This window comes from Mustelus asterias, chromosome 11 (assembly GCF_964213995.1).
Source record: "Mustelus asterias chromosome 11, sMusAst1.hap1.1, whole genome shotgun sequence".
Classification (NCBI taxonomy): Eukaryota; Metazoa; Chordata; class Chondrichthyes; order Carcharhiniformes; family Triakidae; genus Mustelus; species Mustelus asterias.
The window spans coordinates 26,485,032-26,497,374 of NC_135811.1; the positions used below are offsets into that span (position 1 = coordinate 26,485,032).

The 12,343-nt window shown below is 45.3% G+C and overlaps 1 protein-coding gene and 1 pseudogene across 4 annotated transcripts in view; one reads left to right on the forward strand and one right to left on the reverse strand.

Annotated features, from left to right (window-relative positions):
• Window positions 1-12,343, reverse strand: part of vti1a (vesicle transport through interaction with t-SNAREs 1A) — a 343,061-nt gene that overhangs the window by 309,420 nt on the left and 21,298 nt on the right. The window lies entirely within an intron of this gene.
• LOC144501018 (U2 spliceosomal RNA) lies at window positions 9,204-9,406 on the forward strand (annotated as a pseudogene).

Consider the following 12,343-nt stretch of genomic DNA (forward strand, 5'->3'; position numbering starts at 1 on the left):
CAACTCTGTGTAAAGAAGTTATTCCTAATCTCAGTCCCGAATGGCTTACCCCTTATTCTTAGACTGTGATCCTAGTTCAGGACTTCCTCAACATCAGGAATATTCTTCCCACATCTAGCCTGTCCAGTCCAATCAGGATTTTATATGTTTCTATGAGATTCCCTCTCATTCTTCTAAATTCCAGTGAGTACAAGCCCAGTCAATCCAGTTTTTCTTCATGTCAGTCCTGCCATTCTGGGAATCAGTCTGGTGAACCTTTGATGGAGTCCCTCAATAGTGAACCAAATGGGTTTTTACAATAATTGATAATGGTTTCATGGTCATCATTAGACTTCTAATTCTAGATTTAAAAAAAAATTGAATTCAAATTTTACCGTCTACCATGATGGGATTTGAACATGGATCTCCAAAGCAGTACTCCACGTTTCTGGATTACTAGTCCAGTGAAAATACCACATGTCACCGCCTCCGCTACATTTGTAGCATGGGTCACTAATATCAAGAGCAGTAACAACATTATGCAGTGTTAGTTTGTGTGTGCCCCACTGTGAATATTAAACAAGGTAAGAAGTCTCACAACACCAGGTTAAAGTCCAACAGGTTTATTTGGTAGCAAATACCATAAGCTTTCGGAGCACTGCCGCTTCGTCAGATGGAGTGGAAATGTGCTCTCAAACAGTGCAAACAGACAAAATCAAGTTGCAGAATACTGATTAGAATGCGAATCTACAGCCAGCCAGGTCTTAAAGGTACAGACAATGTGGGTGGAGGGAACATTAAACACAGGTTAAAGAGATGTGTATTGTCTCCAGACAGAACAGCTAGTGACATTCTGCAAGCCCAGGAGGCAAGCTGTGGGGGTTACTGATAGTGTGACATAAATCCAACATCCCGGTTTAGGCCGTCCTCTGCTCAGCGACTCTGCGCTGTCGTGTGTTGTGAAGGCCGCCTTGGAGAACGCTTACCTGAAGTGCTCCCCCACAGGAAGAGAACAGTCTTGCCTGGTGATTGTCGAGCGGTGCTCATTCATCCGTTGTCGTAGCGTCTGCATGGTTTCCCCAATGTACCATGCCTCGGGACATCTTTTCCTGCAGCGTATCAGGTAGACAATGTTGGCCGAGTTGCAAGAGTAGGTGCCGTGTACCTGGTAGATGGTGTTCTCACGTGAGATGATGGCATCCGTGTCGATTATCCGGCACGTCTTGCAGAGGTTGCTGTGGCAGGGTTGTGTGGTGTCGTGGTCACTGTTCTCCTGAAGGCTGGGTAGTTTGCAGCGGACAATGGTCTGTTTGAGGTTGCGTGGTTGTTTGAAGGCAAGAAGTGGGGGTGTTGGGATGGCCTTGGCGAGATGTTCGTCTTCATCAATGACATGTTGAAGGCTCTGGAGGAGATGCCGTAGCTTCTCCGCTCCGGGGAAGTACTGGATGACGAAGGGTTGCATTCTTGGACACGGTTGCATTCTTGGACACGGTTGCATTCTTGGACACACGCATCTCCATTAAGGACGGTCACCTCAGCAGCTCACTGTACCGCAAGCCCACGGATAACCTCATGATGCTCCACTTCTCCAGCTTCCACCCTAAACACGTTAAAGAAGGCATCCCCTATGGACAAGCCCTCCGAATACACAGGATCTGCTCGGATGAGGAGGATCACAACAGACACCTCCAGACGCTGAAAGATGCCCTCATAAGAACAGGATATGGCACTCGACTCATCGATCAACAGTTCCGACGCGCCACAGCGAAAAACCGCAACGACCTCCTCAGAAGACAAACACGGGACACGGTGGACAGAGTATCCTTCGTCGTCCAGTACTTCCCTGGAGTGAAGAAGCTACGGCATCTCCTCCGGAGCCTTCAATATGTCATTGATGAAGACGAACATCTCGCCAAGGCCATCCCCACACCCCCAGCTCTTGCCTTCAAACAACCACGCAACCTCAAACAGACCATTGTCTGCAGCAAACTACCCAGCCTTCAGGAGAACAGTGACCACGACACCACACAACCCTGCTACAGCAACCTCTGCAAGACATGCCGGATCATCGACACGGATGCCATCATCTCACGTGAGAACACCATCCACCAGGTACACGGTACCTACTCTTGCAACTCGGCCAACATTGTCTACCTGATACGCTGCAGGAAAGGATGTCCTGAGGCATGGCACATTGGGGAAACCATGCAGACGCTACGACAACGGATGAATCACCAGGCAAGACTGTTCTCTTCCTGTGGGGGAGCACTTCAGCAGTCACGGGCATTCAGCCTTGGATCTTCAGGTAAGCGTTCTCCAAGGCGGCCTTCACGACACACGACAGCGCAGAGTCGCTGAGCAGAAACTGATAGCCAAGTTCCGCACACATGAGGACAGCCTAAACCGGGATGTTGGATTTATGTCACACTATCAGTAACCCCCACAGCTTGCCTCCTGGGCTTGCAGAATGTCACTAGCTGTTCTGTCTGGAGGCAATACACATCTCTTTAACCTGTGTTTAATGTTCCCTCCACCCACATTGTCTGTACCTTTAAGACCTGGCTGGCTGTAGATTCGCATTCTAATCAGTATTCTGCAACTTGATTTTGTCTGTTTGCACTGTTTGAGAGCACATTTCCACTCCATCTGACGAAGAAGCAGTGCTCCGAAAGCTTATGGTATTTGCTACCAAATAAACCTGTTGGACTTTAACCTGGTGTTGTGAGACTTCTTACTGTGTTCACCCCAGTCCAACGCCGGCATCTCCACATCATGACTACCATCGACACCGCTAACTGCCGGCTCCAAGTGGAGAGGATCTCCAAGAAGATCGCGCATATCGACACAGACATCAAGTTTCTACAAACATGCAAGAAAGCAGACAAGATACCAAAAGGACTACGGATCACGAACCCACTCAGGTCAACCTATAACACAGACTACGCAGAAAGACTTTGCCGTCGCACCTCTCTCACCCTCCTCAAACACCTCATACACCAACTCTACAGCAAACGCCGCAGCCTGGAAACCAAGATCGAATCCATATTCTCAACTTGCGCTCGGGACGCAGACCAGCTGCGAAACTCTGCCAAGCAGACGAGACAAAGGAACTACACCATCTACATGCACACCAAGAACAGGAAACTCGAGAAACTTGGCATCACCACCAGCAGCAACCAAGCCTCTCCCGGTACCACAGTAGAAAACAGTACCACTGCAGGAAAGTCCATTGTCAACTTATCGGACTACACACTTCAGCCAGATGAAATCGAAGTTCTCAGCCGAGGGCTCAACTTTTGTCCCACTCCTAAAATAGACCCCATCAGTCTCGCAGCGGACACAGAGGAATTCATCAGGCGAATGAGGCTGCAGGAGTTCTTCCACAAACCCCAAGAGGCCAACAGTGAACACAATGAGACAGCCAATGAACCGGAACAGCAGACAGAGAGATCCGCAGTGCAACCGAAGAGGAAAGAGTCGAATTGGATTCCTCCGGAAGGCCGCTGCCCTCGACTTGACATGTATGCCTGAGCCATCAGGAGGTGCGTCAACACCAAATTCATCAGCCGCACTCACAAGACAGCCCCGAACATCACCCAAGCACAACGCAATGCCATCCACGCTCTCAAGACCAACCGCAACATTGTCATCAAACCAGCAGACAAAGGAGGGGCCATCGTCATACTGAACAGAACGGATTACTGCAAAGAAGTGTACCGACAACTGAACAACGAGGAACACTACAGACAGTTACCCACAGATCCGACCAAAGAACACACCCGTCAACTCAACACTCTGATCAAGACCTTTGATCTGGACCTTCAAAACACCCTCCGTGCTCTCATCCCACATACTCCACGCGTTGGAGATCTCTACTGCCTCCCAAAGATACACAGGCAAACACACCCGGCCGTCCTATCGTTTCAGGCAATGGAACCCTGTGCGAGAACCTCTCCGGCTATGTCGAGGGCACCATGAAACCCATTGTACGAAGAACCCCCAGCTTTTGTCGCGACACTACAGACTTCCTACAGAAACTCAGCACACATGGAGCAGTTGAACCAGGAGCACTCCTCGTCACAATGGATGTCTCGGCACTCTACACCACCATCCCCCACGATGATGGCATTGCTGCAACGGCCTCAGTACTCAATGCCGTCAACTGCCAGTTTCCAGATGCAATTTTACAACTCATCCGCTTCATCCTGGACCACAATGTCTTCACCTTCAACAACCAGTTCTTCATCCAGACACACGGAACAGCCATGGGGACAAAATTCGCACCTCAATATGCCAACATCTTCATGCACAGGTTCGAACAAGACTTCTTCACCGCACAGGACCTTCAACCGATGCTATACACTAGATACATCGATGATATTTTCTTCCTTTGGAGTCATGGTGAGCAATCACTGAAACAACTATATGATGACATCAACAAGTTTCATCCCACCATCAGACTCACCATGGAATACTCTCTGGAATCGGTTGCATTCTTGGACACACGCATCTCCATTAAGGACGGTCACCTCAGCACCTCATTGTACCGCAAGCCCACGGATAACCTCATGATGCTCCACTTCTCCAGCTTCCACCCTAAACACGTTAAAGAAGCCATCCCCTATGGACAAGCCCTCCGAATACACAGGATCTGCTCGGATGAGGAGGATCGCAACAGACACCTCCAGACGCTGAAAGATGCCCTCATAAGAACAGGATATGGCGCTCGACTCATCGATCAACAGTTCCGACGTGCCACAGCGAAAAACCGCACCGACCTCCTCAGAAGACAAACACGGGACACGGTGGACAGAGTACCCTTCGTCGTCCAGTACTTCCCCGGAGCGGAGAAGCTACGGCATCTCCTCCGGAGCCTTCAACATGTCATTGATGAAGACGAACATCTCGCCAAGGCCATCCCCACATCTTGCCTTCAAACAACCACGCAACCTCAAACAGACCATTGTCTGCAGCAAACTACCCAGCCTTCAGGAGAACAGTGACCACGACACCACACAACCCTGCCACAGCAACCTCTGCAAGACGTGCCGGATCATCGACACGGATGCCATCATCTCACGTGAGAACACCATCTACCAGGTACACGGTACCTACTCTTGCAACTCGGCCAACATTGTCTACCTGATACGCTGCAGGAAAGGATGTCCCGAGGCATGGTACATTGGGAAAACCATGCAGACACTACAACAACGGATGAATGAACACCGCTCGACAATCACCAGGCAAGACTGTTCTCTTCCTGTGGGGGAGCACTTCAGCAGTCACGGGCATTCAGCCTTGGATCTTCAGGTAAGCATTCTCCAAGGCGGCCTTCACGACACACGACAGCGCAGAGTCGCTGAGCAGAAACTGATAGCCAAGTTCCGCACACATGAGGACGGCCTAAACCGGGATGTTGGATTTATGTCACACTATCAGTAACCCCCACAGCTTGCCTCCTGGGCTTGCAGAACGTCACTAGCTGTTCTGTCTGGAGACAATACACATCTCTTTAACCTGTGTTTAATGTTCCCTCCACCCACATTGTCTGTACCTTTAAGACCTGGCTGGCTGTAGATTCGCATTCTAATCAGTATTCTGCAACTTGATTTTGTCTGTTTGCACTGTTTGAGAGCACATTTCCACTCCATCTGACGAAGGGGCAGCGCTCCGAAAGCTTATGGTATTTGCTACCAAATAAACCTGTTGGACTTTAACCTGGTGTTGTGAGACTTCTTACTGTGTTCACCCCAGTCCAACGCCGGCATCGCCACACCAATATTAAACAAACCAGGGAGTACAAATTTTATTTTAGCACACCATGCAATATTGTTAATTTGACAGGAAAATATCCCATGAAGTATTTATAAACACTGTGCAGACGATACACTCATTTTGATGATTGATCAAAAAATCTATTTTTGGTTTTATCGATTGTGGGTTAAATAACATGTTCTGCAGATCGTGTACATATGTACACGGTGATAGTAAATACATATTTGGGGACAGATTCAATACTTTCAACCCAGACTGCAAGAAAACCTTTCAGGTTTTGATTTATATATTTCAACTACCCATTTCTGAAGAGAAAGGAAATACCGTCTCCGTTCTTGGAGACTAATAGAAGGGAGGGAGGAGGTCTTTCAGATATGAAGCTCAAGCTGCTCAGTCTTGACATGTGAACTCCATTTACGATAACAAGACTGGTCCCCCTAATTCCCAGTGTTTTGCATCTTGTGCACCCTCCTTCCAGGGTCCTGATAAAATGACTATCTCTACCTACTTCAAATAGCAATACTGTGCAACTAACCTCAATGTTTGGTCATTAACAAATCTGAAGCAAGCAGCGGGGAGGAAAGGAAATTGTCCCATTACTTGCTGCTCCCTCATTGGACACAATGACACAAACTCACACATCTCTCTCAAGCTAACTCAGTAGCAAAGTTCGAGTTCCTTGGAACAGCTTGCACCATGGACACAGATGATAACCAGGTCGAGCTTGCAAGGTTGAATGACAACTCTCCCGGGCCTGTTCCAGCCTTGTTACCAGTGTAGACTCCCTCCTGTTCTTTTATTTCTGATCTGTCTGAGACAGCAGTGCTCATAATTGCCCAGGAAGAGTCAGTGACAGTCAGCTCAACAGATGCTGCAGTTTCTTTCCATCTTTTTAGGCTACTTTTCAAGTTATTTGAAGAAAATCTGGACTGCAAATTATAAAAACTTTATCCAGCTAATGTTTGTATTAAGTTTAAATTAAAAAGAAACAGGCTGTTTGTGTGCAAGTGGAATCCACTTCAGACATGACAAGTTTTTAACATACTGCTACAAACCATGCTGATGTTAAATGTGAGGGTGTCCCAAAGCCCAGAAGGGTCACTTAGTGGTTCATAGTGGTGGATGTATTGTTTTGGTATTTTGTGAGGAATGATGTACAACATAGTGAGGAAATAGTTCAGTTGTTGCATGAACAATTAAAGAGGAATATAAAAACACACGAGGGATTGTAATACTCTACGACACTGACAACTATACGCACACAATTTTACATGAAACTATCCTTGATCCTCAAACTACCTACGTTTACCTGAATTCTGAGATACCCCTTTTCTCAAATAACATCCAATATTATGTAACTCTGAGCTAAATCCAGCAAATAATTCCACAACCAGATGAAGGTGGCCACGTCTGGGAAATAGTCTTCTGATTCAGCGAAGGTGGAAAATGGCTGCTTTTCTTGGGAGACAATACTTGCAACTCACTGCAATTCTGATGTTAGCTGCCAATTTCCTCTTTTCTTCTTAGCGTATTGCATTTATACCATTTCTTTCCCTTTGATTTTATTCCCCAGTGGAGTCGGCTTTGGCAGGTGTGTGTCAATTTCCTCATCTCTCCACTTAGAAGTTACCACTTGTAATAACTCCATTATTCTCGCTCGTCACATATGTAAAATACTTGTTTTTCACTGACAGACGAATTCGCATCTCATCATTTCTCCAGCTATCTGCTTCTAATCAACTCCCTGCTTTTACTTTTTAAAATCTCATTTTCCTCCAGTTCTTAATAATACCAATTGCAGCTTTTGTTTATGCAATCTGAACAATCTATAAACTTCAAGCCAAGTGGAACGGAGGACCCAATTTTATCCGAACTCAGTGAGTAGGAACAAGCTTGAGTTAAATGTTCATTTCACACCCCTGTCAAATTTACTCTCCAATGAAGTTATTTACCTTTGTAATTCGACCCGCCAGACATCTACGACCAGCTCCAATTCTTCCAAATATTTATTAGCTAATATTTCAGGCATGATACTTCGAGCAGCTAAAATGGGGACCATGCAGCTGCATGAAAGTCAGAAACAGCAACACTGAAATGTCTGTGAAACTAACCTAACATTTTCAATGTGTTTTTTTAAGCTGGTCTTTCAGATATGAAGCTCAAGCTGCTCAATCTTGACATGTGAACTCCATTTACGATAACAAGCCTGGTCCCCCTAATTCCCAGTGTTTTGCATCTTGTGCACCCTCTTCTCCAGGGCCCTGATAAAATGACTTTCTCTACCTACTTCAAATAGCAATACTGCTTACTAACTTCAATGCTTGGTCATTAACAAATCTGAAGCAAGTTCTTTTATATTCTTTAATCTTGCATCAATCCTCTTTATTTAGTGAATCAAGATAGCACTTTGGTTAAATTACAAGCATCATCTAGCCCTGCAAAGTTAAAGGAGACCACGGCTAATACATGCAAAGGACTATTACTCCTTGTGACCATATAATTAGTGAGCATTCATTACCTTCGTCCGCTTCCTCAGAATTCTCTTCATCATACGCTATTTCAATGTTGTTTGGGCAGTTCACTGCATAATGACACTTGAAGAGATACGAGGCACCCAATTACTGTTCTTCAGGCATTCCTAGGATTCATTCACCCATTATTATTATTCTAATGTCTGTTGCACTAGCTAGATCCTTTCATCCTCATTTTGCCTGTTTTTAATTCTTCCTTTCAGTTAGTTACTGCATTCCAAATCTGGACTATTTTGAAATCTGGAAATTGGCGTATTTTCTTTACTACCATTAAATACCTCATTTACGCCATGAAGGTTGAGGAAATGACTGCTTCCCGAGGTATTTTTTGAAGGCAGCAGACATCTGATCCACAGAATATCTTTCTTTGAGAACCAAATAAAAACAAAATGCTGGAAAAACCCAACAGGTCAGGCAGCATCAATGGAAAGAGAAGCAAAGGTAATGTTTCGAGTCCAATATAATTCTTCTTCGCAACCCTTGTTTACTTTTTTAAATCTCATTTTCCTCCAGTTCTTAATAATACCAATTGCAGCTTTTGTTGATGCAATCTGAACAATCTATAAACTTCAAGCCAAGTGGAACGGAGGACCCAATTTTATCAGAACTCAGTGAGTAGGAACAAGCTTGAGTTAAATGTTCATTTCACACCCCTGTCAAATTTACTCCCCAATGAAGTTATTTACCTCTGTAAATCGAGCCGCCAGACATCTACGACCAGCTCCAATTCTTCCAAACATTTATTAGCTAATATTTTAAGCATGATACTTCGAGCAGCTAAAATGGGGACCATGCAGCTGCATGAAAGTCAGAAACAGCAGCACTGAAATGTCTGTGCAACTAACCCAGATCTGCTGAGTTTTTCCAGCTCATTTCATCTTTATTTCAGATCTCCTGCATCTGCAGTATTTTGCTTTTAGACCTTCTCGGCCTTTTGGCTAAGATCAAGTGTAGTATGGATTGGATGCTCCACTTGGTTGAGGTCATTGGGTTACATTGAAGCTTCATATGTTTCATATGAAGCAATTTTTAAAAGCTGCATCTCGGCCTTTTGGCTAAGATGCAAATGAGCTCAAGTCTTGGAGGAGGTGTTGCTTTGCTCCTCCAATCAACTTGGCTCATGTAGATCAGGCCCAGGACAGGGTGATTTGGTCGCTCGCCCTGTCTTGTCAGCCTGGATCTGAAATGTCTCAACTTGTTGAGACTCTGAATTGGATTTGATTTGATTGAATTGGAAAAGTATATAAAAAAAAAAATTTTGCTTTTAGACCTTCTCGGCCTTTTGGCTAAGATCAAGTGTAGTATGGATCGCCTGCACTTGGTTGAGGTCATTAGGTTACGCTGAGGCTTCATATGTTTCATATGAAGCAATTTTTAAAAGCGGCATCTCGGCCTTTTGGCTAAGATGCAAATGAGCTCAAGTCTTGGAGGAGGATCCTCCCCCTTCTCCAATCAGCTTGACTCATGTAGATCAGGCCCAGGTCAGGGTGGTTTTGGTCTCCCGTCCTGTCTTGTCAGCCTGGATCTGAAATGTCTCAACTTGTTGAGACTCTGAATTGGATTTGATTTGATTGAATTGGAAAAGTATTAAAAAAAAAAATTTTGCTTTTAGACCAGTCAGAACCAGTTGTCTGTTCGTATGAAACACCTTAGTACAATCAAGTAACTTAAATGCTGCTATCAATCCCAAGATTCCAAATTGAATTTCGTCAACCTTCTATACAATCCGTTAAAGTCTACGACATATACTTGCATGGAATGCCCATGTTTCTCAGGGATTGAGCAGGCCATCTTTATTGTAGATTTCATCCAGTAAATCTAATAGAAGGTCCAAATCTTTGTCATTACCCGGCTGACAGGCATCAATCTCAAAATAATTTACTTCTGACTTTACTTCTTACAGGAAGTAACATGCCAAGGAGAATCCTCGTTTTTGTATTTTGTAGGTTCCTAACCCACTTACCCACTTCATTCTTTCACCATTCATTTGGTCCAGATACTAAACAAATCGGAAAATAATCGTACCTCCTTGAGTTACACTTGCATTCAGCCACTTTCAATAATGGTCACTAGAATTTTAGGTTTATATCTACATTTTGTTTTAAAGTTTCCAACCTTCATCCTTAGGCAGCCATCCTCTGCCATATATTACATTCAAGAAAGTCAGGCAATAAAGAACAGAACTGGAGCTAATCTTTATACACTTTTATTTACAAAGATTCACATTACAAACAAGCACTTCCTAACCCAACAACCACAGCTTCAGTCTGTTCCTATATAAAGGAGCACAAGTGAATCCCCAGTTACATCTGTCTGCATTTTTTAAAGAAGGTTTTTTATTTATTTGTTCATGGGATGTGGGCATTGTTATATAGGCTTTTATTGCCCACTCCTAATTGTCCTCGAGAAGGCGGTGGGGAGCTGTTTTCATGAACTGCTGCAGCCCATACTGTGTAATTACACCCACGGTGCTGTTAGGAAAGAAGTTCTGGGAATTTGGTCGAGCGACAGTAAAAGAACGGTGATATAGTTCCAAGTCAAGATGCTGTGTGACTTGGAGGGGAACCTACAGATGGCGGTGTTTCCATGCCCCTGCTGTTCTTGTCCTTCTAGGTGGTAGAGATCTCAGGTTTAGAAAGTATTGTCGAAATTGGTGAATTGCTGCTGCATATCTTTTCAATGGTACACAATGCTGCCAGTGTATCAATGGTGGAGGGATTGAATGTTGAAGATGGTGGATGCGATGCCAATCAAGCAGGGTGCTGTGTCCTTGGTAATGTTGAGCTTGAGTGTTGTTGGAGTTGCACTCATCCAGGCAAGTGGGAAGTATTCCATCACACTTCTGACTTGTGCCTTGGAGATAGTGGATAGACAGGTGAATTACGGTCCATAGAATTCTCAGCCTCTGACCTGCTCTTGTAGCCACAGTATTTATATGACTGGTCCAGTTCAGTTTCTGGTCAATGGTAATTCCTAGGATGTCAATAGTGGGGGATTCAGCAATGGTAATGCCACTGAATGGCAAGGAAGATGGGTGGATTCTCTCTTGTTGGAGATGGTCATTGCCTCGCATGAATGTTACTTGCCACTTATCAGCCCAAGCCTGAATGACGTCCAGGTCTTGCTGCATTTGGACACAGACTGCTTCAGTATCTGAGTCACCACAAATGGTGCTGAACATTAAGAAATCATCAGCAAACATCCCTATTCGAATTCACTTTTTAATACACTTACAGACTGGGCGATCCTCCAGACTCCCGACCTGGAAGTGATGTGGAATGGCTGACCATGTGAGCCCATGGCTGGCACAGCAGCGGAACCAAGATCTTCATTTCACCGGCCTCCAACCCATCTGTCCCAGAGCTTTGTGACTTCTTGCAGGCCCCAAGCCTGCCCTTTACTTCCACCTCTTATAATCTCCCCCACACTCCTAAAACTCAATTCTCACTGTTTAAAAATTACTCAATGCAAATGGAGGGTCTAGAGATCCTCTGACCTCTGAAGGCAGACCCCGAGCTGGCAGTGGCCCAAACACATGGATCCAGCCTTCAGCTCATTCGCGACCACAACATCAGAGGCCCATCCATTTACCGGCATTCAACACATTCACGCCAGAGCATGGTCTGGACTTCACCCAACCTGGAACTACAGCTCAACAGCGACCTGGAACACCTGACCGTGTGGACCTGACTGCAACGCAGGAACCGCGATCATGGCAACACACCAGTTTCCAACCATCACCAATTTGACTCCCTTTCCGGTCACGTGAACTCCGGATATTGAAGCCCGACGAAACGGAGAATGAGACACTTCACAACTCATGAATTTGTGCCAAAGTGCAGAACCCCACCAGACACACATATATCCTTGATACCACAGACTACTCTTCAACTCCAAGGCCTGATCAAAAGCAGCCACTCATCCAGGAAGCGTGGGAAACATGCAGGCCTGCAGGGGAGTTCGAAATAACGTCCCATGGCCACCCCTCCCCAGTTTACTCCTGGCAAACGTTCAATCTCTTGAAAACATGCTGGATGAATTTAAAGGCAGACTCACTT